The following is a 9,150-nucleotide window of genomic DNA, read 5'->3' as shown; positions in this document are numbered from 1 at the left end:
TGGAGGTGAGGTTTCAAAGCTTTTGAAGAAAAAAGGGAAAGAAAGGAAAGCATTGTGTATGCCTATTCACTGGTGTCCAGATATTGATCCTCGAGATCCATCTTGGTGATACCGCGAAGAGTTTGTAAACTACCTTTCATGAGTCAATATAGTTATAATAAAAAATAACAATTATTGTAGTTGGAGTTAACCTACCCATCTTATTAATGTGTGTGTCATTCCTTCCACCATGTGACTGGTGGTTAAACGGGTCATTGAGCAATTTGTAAATCGTTGAAACATAGAAAAGATTTGAATGTAATTCTCTGCTGCAGGCGAGCGCCTGCTGCAGTCTGCCATGTTCACACCGTCTTGATTCACCAAGTTGAACCAGACTTGGCAACAAGCAGGGGGCTATCTATTATTGGTCTGACAGCTACAGCGCAAGTACTCACACATACACAGGGAGACGCACGCATGCACGCACACACACACACGCAAAGGGAACCAAACAGGAGGACAAAAACTGCTTGTGTGACCTGCAGAGGAAGACTAGCAGAGCAACCATAGAAATCACTGATCTTTAACTGCTGCTTGACACACACACATACATACACTCTCACACACACACACACACACACACACACACACACACACACACACACACACACACACACACACACACACACACACACACACACACACACACACACACACACACACACACACACACATATGCACACACCCACACTGACAAACACATACACACACACACATGCACAAAGACACACACAACCATCCATACAGAAAAACACACACACACATGCACACCCACCACAGAGACAAACACACACACACACAGGCATGCATGCACACAAGCACACACCCACCCACGCAGACAAACACACACACACACACACACACACACACACACAAACACACACACACACACACACACACAGATGCACACCCACCCACCCACACAGACAAACACACACACACACACACATACGCACACAAAAACGTACACATACCCACACACACACACAGACAAATACACACACACACACACACACACACACACAAATATACATGCACCCACACACACACACACACACACACACACACACACACACACACACAAACACAGGAAAGCACTAGTGAAAGAAGTGAAGGTGAAGGTGAGGTGTCCTCTCCCTGGGTCTAGCGCCGGACAGGTCTGAGGCCCGCATCAGGGGACAGGCGGGGCCCGTCTGCACACCACTGGGTCCTGTCTCTCGCCAGCCGAGTCCCACCCCCGGATGCTGGACCGCACACAGCGGCCTGCACACTGACAATGTCAACGCCAAGGACGCAGTGGTGTCCTCGCTAAAGGGCATCCTTAGGGTTTGTTATTAATAGCCACCCACTTGCCACACTTTTGAGTCGTGGGGGTTGAAAAGTTAGTTTCTTTGAGCCAGCTTACGCTTAACAAGCCTGCGCTGTATTGATGGCTTTAGTTAGCAGCAGGTCATTTTGGTTTTGATGCTCTAAGCTAGCTAGCAAGAATTAGTGACGGACGGATGGCGGGTCGATACTGGATTACCTTCAACGCACAATGGATAGCAATGACCTGCCATTTTTCGGGTTCAAAACATTTTGATGCTTCTCAATTGGGCAAAACTTTCAATGTGTGAATAATGAAGAAGAAATAAGAAAAATAGACCAAAATGTCATGACTTTCTTTAAAGACAAAATGTCAGCAAAAACTTTTTTTATTTTTCAGCAGAGGTGCCTCAGAATAATAATAATAATAATTCCAAATGGCACAAATGGCAGTAAATCCATCTCAAAACGGCATAGGCCTTGGAAATAATAATTCATGGAAACATCAAAACTTACTAAGAGAGTTGAAGTGGAAAAACTTATCTTAGTGCAATAAAATCAGTTCTATATGCTGTCAAGTTACCACTACCTTTTGTAATATCTGCACCACCACAGTTAATACAAATTAGTGATCGACCGATATATCGGCTGGCCGATATTATCAGCCGATATTTGCATTTTTTACATGTATCGGCATCGGACGATTTTTATCGCAGATTTTATTTTATTTTTTTATTTTATTTTTTCCCCGGAATGAATTACAGACAGTTCAGTAAATGTTCCTTTTTTAAATTGAGATTTGTTATCATCATTGTGTCATTTTTATGATGTAACTTGAGGGAGCAAAAGTAGTATAGGCTCCAAATATTGGCTCAAGAAAATCGGTATCGGCATATCGGTCATTGGCTAAGGCTGATGGAAAAAAATCGGTATCGTATCGGCCCTAAAAAAATCCATATCGGTCGATCCCTAATACAAATACAACAAGCTATCCAAATACATTATTGAAGCTAAAAGTAAAATATGACACATTATCACTTGCTGATCAGGCCACAACATATTCTGGTCTCACAGGTTGGAAGGATGTTGGACGGCCCCCATTAAACCTGGTCCTGGGCATGGCATGGAGAAGGTGTAATTACCAACAATAGCAATCCATTACTTTAAAACACCCTTCCTCCCGCCGCCAGGATGAATTACCTGCGATTACCAGGGACTGAACATTTAAAAGACTCCACGAAGGACAATCTGACGGCCAAACGTGCCCTACAGGCACGCAAGCTGCAGACACACACACACATCTGCACGCACGTGCTCACCCACACACACAGACATGCGCACATGCCCGTCGATTGATCAATAGAGTGGGGCTTTGCATTGGAAACACAACAGGACATGCTGTTCGTCTGTCCTTACAACGGTGTTTGGAGTTAAAGCCAACATGTATCTACTCAGTTCGGTTCCAAACTAACAAGGTAAAAGAATACATGTCGGATAATGACTTCCACTAACCACTAGCGTGTTTACCACCAACTTGTTAAGCTCACACATGCTAGCTACGTAGCGGCCCAGGTACGCAGGTAGCATAGGACCTGTGGTCCTATGCTATATGACATTCCCTCTCTCTTTCAACCCACTGTCCTCTCTCTTTCCACTCTCCTGTCCATAATGGAATGAAATATATATCAAAATGATAACATTTGTCTCTATCATGATAAAAACCGCTCATTTGGACAATCAGCTGATAGACAGAAAGATATGGCTTTACGATGGAGAAAGGTTCAAAAGAGGAGATCTGGGGATGTATCCAACGCAGCCCCCTCTGTAGGCCTTGTGGTCGCCCAGCAACACGTGTGAGGCCTCCGTGTGGATGTGGGTCAGTACCGCCTGCCCAGACGGCCCCCGGGTCGGGGCACCTGATACACGGCCAGCTATGTCAACCAGCCCCCCCAGCTCTCTGCTCGTAAATAAAAACGTCAACCAATCAGATTGTTGGACAGGGGACGGGAAACATGATACTGAGGGAGGGGGGGGGAAGAGAGAGAGAGAGAGAGAGAGAGAGAGAGAGAGAGAGAGAGAGAGAGAGAGAGAGAGAGAGCGAGAGAGAGAGAGAGAGAGAGAGAGAGAGTTGGAGTAAGAGAGAGAGCGTTTGAGTGTGAAAATGTGAAGATCAGGAAATTAAACTACAATGTATGTTCATCTGATCCTCTTTGTTTACATTGAAGTTTAAGTTCCTGATCTTCACACTTCAGTACACTAGTACCCAATCTTCTCATGCAGCTGCTTCGGTTAGGCTACCTGTAGGCTGTTGAGCAGACATCAGTGATTTTCCAACCACCTTCCTGTTCAACTGAAACGTCTTCCTGTTCAACTGAAATGCCTTCCTGTTCAACTGAAACGCCTTCCTGTTCAACTGAAATGCCTTCCTCTTCAAACACCTTCCATTTTCATTGAAATCCTCACACACATGAGTGAAAAACTTCACATACATGTCTGAGGTAGGGTTGGGTATCGTTTGAAATATTTTGATTCCGGTTCTATTTCGATTCCTGTAAACCAATGCCGGTTCCTAAACGGTTCCGAAATCGATACTTTTTAATTTTTTTATAGAAATGCCATGCCAACACTGATTCTTTGAAAATTCTTTGTAAAGGTAACTATTTGTGTTACTGTAAAAAAAAAAAAAAGTTGCTATATGTCAATGAATTTGAAGTAGTGCTTATATCTCCACCTTGAAAATGCCAACTTTTCATCGGATTGCTCCGGACTCGCCGTCTCTGCTGCTTCTTCGAATCTGTTTGCTGTGTGTGTGGTGCGCTACTGCGCGTGGCCTGGCTTGTGTGTAAAAACACTGGCTCCGATTGGCTACCATGAAACATGACTCTGCCTTAGCCAATCATAATCACTTATCTCGTTGTTAACCCACCCGCGGTCTCCTAGCAGTTTGTGTGTGGAGCCAGGGGTGCGTTCGGATTACACAGTTTATTCAATCAATTCATAGTAACGCACCGCATTTAACGTTCAGTAACGATAACGGCGTTGTGATGACGGAAACAGTAATTAGTTTGATTACCCCGTTCCTGAAAAAATAACGCCGTTACCTAACGCCGTTATTTTAAACGGCGTTATTCCAAACACTAAGTGTTTCATCAAATTGGAGGTATTTCCCCCCTTACACAAAATAGTTGTATTGCACTTGCATGTGCTGCTCATTTTTTGTTTTAGTAAAGTAAAGCCATATTTTAGAGCGTTTTACTTTGGACATGATGACTGCAGCTGGGCAGCAGGAGAGGAAAGTGCTCTGCATTTTTTCCGACCACAAGAGGGCGAGAGGATTGTTGCGGCACCGAAACGAGGCACCAAAAGAAATGTAGTCATTCGGTCCAGGTAGAACCGACCATGTTGCCCCCGGTACCACTCGGTTCTTGGTTCTCGGTACCCAACCCTAGTCTGAGGTTTTCAGTATAGTATGTGACTGGTTTCATGTGTGTATGTGAGAGAGAATTTTTCAGCTGTGTATATGAGCACATTTTACTAGTACGTGTGAAAGCATTTCAGTAGTCTATGTAAAAGGATCCACTAGTTGTTATGAGAGCTTTTCAGTTGTTTGAGTGAAGGCTAGGGCTGCAACTAACAACTAATTTGATAATCGATTAATCTGTCGATTATTAGTTCGATTAATCGATTATTAATCAGATAAAAAGACAAAAACGACATTTCTATCCTTTCCAGTATTTTATTCAAAAAACAAATGTAAAAGGTATAAAGTGCACTTCAGTTTGTAGCTAACTGTTTTTAACAGTTAAACAAAAACACAATATATATAGGTTTTGACACATTTCACATAGCAGGCTTTTCCAAACAAAAACAAAAAGTCTTCTGTTTAAAAAAGGGAGGTGATTTGGCTGAAAACAGTTAAAATAACAAAGAAAAACATAAAACACGAACGAAAGTGTTTAACAGGCTTTGCTAAATGGCTCTTCAACAACAGGCCATGAGGTAGAATTGGAGTATGAAAGAATGGTTCTGCAGGAACACCCTCACTCTCACTGACTTACTGAAGTCACTTAAGAAACTGTGCATTGCAATGCAAAAATGTAAGCATGTCCACATGCTCTGGGCTAAGGCTGGCTCTCTTCTTGGAAGCGATGTTGCCTGCTGCAGAGAAGAGGCGCTCAGATGGTGTTGAGGTACCAGGAATGCATAAGTAGGACTTTGCTAACATGGCCAAGGTGGGATATCTATTCTCATTAGCCTTCCACCAATGTAATGGATTTTCCTCCTTGGGAAGGGGCTTCTCTCCAAAGTATGTGAGGACCTCGTTCCTCACTTGGCTATTGAGATCCTCACCTTCCCCCTCTCTTTGCTCTTCTTCACTGCTAGTTCCAGAATCAAGGAGTGAGTAAAGTAGAGAAACAGAAGTTGTAGGTGCAGGAGCAGCTACAGTAATGGTGGAGGTGACACTGGTTTGCTCATGGACACCATCACGCTGCTGCTGATCCTTTCTCACTTCGAATGCCTGTGTTTGCACTTTGGCTTGCACCTTAAAGACCTGCTCAGGTGTCAGAAACCTCAGTTTTCAGAACCTCGGGTCCAGGGCGGAGGAGAGGATCACTGTGTTCGGTGCTGTGTCAGAGAAAGTAGTCTCCTTCTTCCATCGCTGTGAAGCTGCTCTGTAGCAGTGACTTGGAAAGCCTGCACTGCCACTGACTCGAAGACAACACTCTGGGTGGACTTCACTAGCCCCTTCACAAGTGGAGGTACTGCAGAGATTGTCGTGTATTTCTCCCCACTCATAAACGCAGTGGCACATTCAAAGGGTTTAAGGGCTGTGGAAAGCTCTTCAAGTAGGTTCCACTGGTCGGCTTTTAAGTCAAGGTACCGTTTGCCTTTCTGTGTAACAGTCGAGTCAGAAAGCGTGGCAGTTACAGGCCACCTTTGCTCAAGCAGTCGGCTAATCATATAGAATGTGCTGTTCCATCTAGTGCTTACATCCTGAACAAGCTTGTGCTGAGGTGTTCCCATTTGTTGCTGTTTTTGTCTCAGTTTGTTGCAGGCTAGCTCACTTCTTCTGAAGTGTTCCACGAGACACCTTGCAGCCCCAACTGCTTTTTCAATGCTTGAGTGCTTCAGTGAAGAATTGATCACCAGCTGCAAGGTGTGACCAGCGCAGCGGACTGAGGACCACCCATGCTTCTCCTCTAGTACTTTTGCTGCAGCCACAATATTGGCACCATTGTCATGCACAATAGCAATAATTTTGCTTGGGGGAATTTCAAACCTGGCTACTATCTCTTCCAACCATTCTGCAATGCTGGATGCCGTATGTCTTTAATCTAGTGGCATGGTCGTAAGGCAGATTGACTTCATGTTCCATTCGTCTCCAATGTAATGGCATGTAATGCCAAGGTAGGCTTCCGTGGCTACACTTGTCCACACATCAGTGGTGAGAGCAATTTTGCTCTGGGTGGCTTTTATGTCACTCTTCACTGCTTGGAATGTCTGCTCGTACTTCCTCTCCATCAGTTTGGTAAAATGGGTCCTCGAGGGAAGAGTGTAACCAGGGTTGAGGATGTGAATCATTTGTCTGAAACCTTCATCCTCCACCATTGATAGTGGCCTCATGTCAGTTACCAACATATTCAGGATACCATCAGTCAATGCAGCTGCTTGCTGTGGTGTGCAGACCTTCCTTTGAACAAAGTCAGTAATGTTGGGTTGTGTCTTTCTGAAATGAGAGAAACCATATAATGAATGTACATATTAGCAGCATTTACATGTAACTCAATACATACTTTGTTGATTTAATTAATAAATGCTTATGTAAAAGGCAAATAAAGACAATGCCACCACACAAAAAACGAAATAAAATAAATGGACATTGGGGATGCAGCATACAGCAAAAATAAAACGGAAATGTAACTAATCAGATCAGAACTGGATCAGATATTGTTCAAGTTTCTGTTGTGAAGTAATAAAGGATTCACTTTAGACTGCCAGCAAGATATATTCCAGCAACTCCATAACGTTAGTTATACTAAAGTGTCTCTCCAACCTAAATAGATTTTAATAGCTTTATTGGTGGCCCAGCTACATTGATCCATTATGAAACGAACCGGATATATTTCTGTCCATTACGTTTATTTCAAAATTGGTAACAGTGCGTTTTCTCCATCAAAACAGAGTCAAATCTGCTGGAGACCAACACATTATCAGCCCCGAATTGCAACAAATGGAACTCGTGAATGCCTATTGCGACCCAAAACAACACAAAAAATAAAGTCGTCGCACTCTCCAAAAAGTTTGTAACACTTTAAAAATTAATACACAGCAGTTGCTGCTGCGCTCCGTTAAAACAATCGGATTACACCTCGTTAACAAAAGATTAAAAACACACGTACACAGACACGACGGATCAATGTACCCGGGCTATGGATTTATAAAGTTACGTACCGTGAGTTCCCTTCATCCACGGCTCCAACATGTTTCCTCTTCAGGTGCTCCCGCAGTGAAGTTGTACTACCGTGCAAGGTCAACGCTGCACATTTTACAGCTAACCGTCTTCTTGGATGGCTTTAGCGTAAAGTGTTCCCACACTTTTGAAGACTTCGGTCGTACCCTTTTCTCCGTTGTATTATTGCCCTCTACACGTTTCTCCACTAAACTCACGTTATCTGCAGTGTTTACCTCCGCCATTTTCCAAACGTTTACTCCAGGCAAGGTAGACGACGTCGTCACGTGAGCTGCACACGGCACGGCATTGGCTGGCTTACTGCCACCACCTGAGATGTTGCCGAAGCGCATGCAGCGCATGCGCATAACATAGATCCAACGAATCGATGACTAAATTAATCTAAACTATTTTTATAATCAATTTAATCGATTAGTTGTTGCAGCCCTGGTGAAGGTGTTTCAGTTGTGATTGCAAAAGCTTTAACTTGTGTATGTGTGAGGGTTTCAGTATAGTATGTGAATGGTTTCATATGTGTGTCTGAGAGGACATTTTTCAGCTGTGTATATGAGAACATTTTACTAGTATGTGTGAAAGCATTTCAGTAGTCCTTGTAAAAGGTTTCATTAGTTTTTATGCAAGCTTTTCAGTTGTGTATGTGAGCATATCATTTTTCAGCTGTTTGTGTTTCAGAGTGTTTCAGTTGTGTATGTAAAAGCTTTTCACTTGTATGTGTGCAAGGTTTACAGTATAGTATGTGAATGAGTTTGGTTTCATATGTGTATGCGCATGCTAATTCTGAATATTGTCCCATACGGCCGCTCATAGGTAAATCCCAGATAAAGCTTGCAACTGGATCACTCTTCATACATTGAGCTTATAGTTAGAATGCATTGCCTGGACATCAATAGAGCTGAAACACACGTAACTCGACACTTAGAGGAGACTTCAGAAGCTTTACCGGAGCAGAATAACACCACTCCGGTTGAATAACATAGCTCAGAAGAAGAACAGCTAGTACAGAAATACAGAAATGAAGCTAGACATAGAGGAGACATAATATGGGTTTTCTGCAGGTTGTTCATTTGTCATACAAATGTCAACAATCTGTGTTTGTTTGAATCAGACAAAGCTACACAGCTGAGTATAGTATTAAAATCATTAATTAATACTATCATTAGTATTAACATTGGTGTCTGAGTATCAAAGAAAAACCAAGATATCTACAAAGGTGGCTCTGACTTCGATTGTCCTCCCAAAAATAAAATTTTACAGGTCACAGAGCCGTGCTGCTGCGCTGGTCAACAGAATCAATCAAATTCGGACTTCTCCCTGAAACATTCATGTGGGGTGTC

At 43.1% G+C, this 9,150-nt stretch overlaps 1 pseudogene across 1 annotated transcript; it reads right to left on the bottom strand.

The window, feature by feature from the left end:
* Positions 1–5,955: 5,955 nt before the first annotated feature.
* Positions 5,956–6,954, bottom strand: LOC311351653 (zinc finger BED domain-containing protein 4-like; annotated as a pseudogene). Its single transcript has one exon. The product of its transcript is annotated as a zinc finger BED domain-containing protein 4-like (transcript).
* Between the last annotated feature and the right edge of the window lie 2,196 nt (positions 6,955–9,150).

Source organism: Micromesistius poutassou, assembly GCF_964030765.1.
Source record: "Micromesistius poutassou genome assembly, chromosome: 8".
Lineage (NCBI taxonomy): Eukaryota > Metazoa > Chordata > Actinopteri > Gadiformes > Gadidae > Micromesistius > Micromesistius poutassou.
The sequence above is the reverse complement of the archived record's forward strand: the minus strand, read 5'-3'. Positions and strand labels throughout refer to the sequence as shown.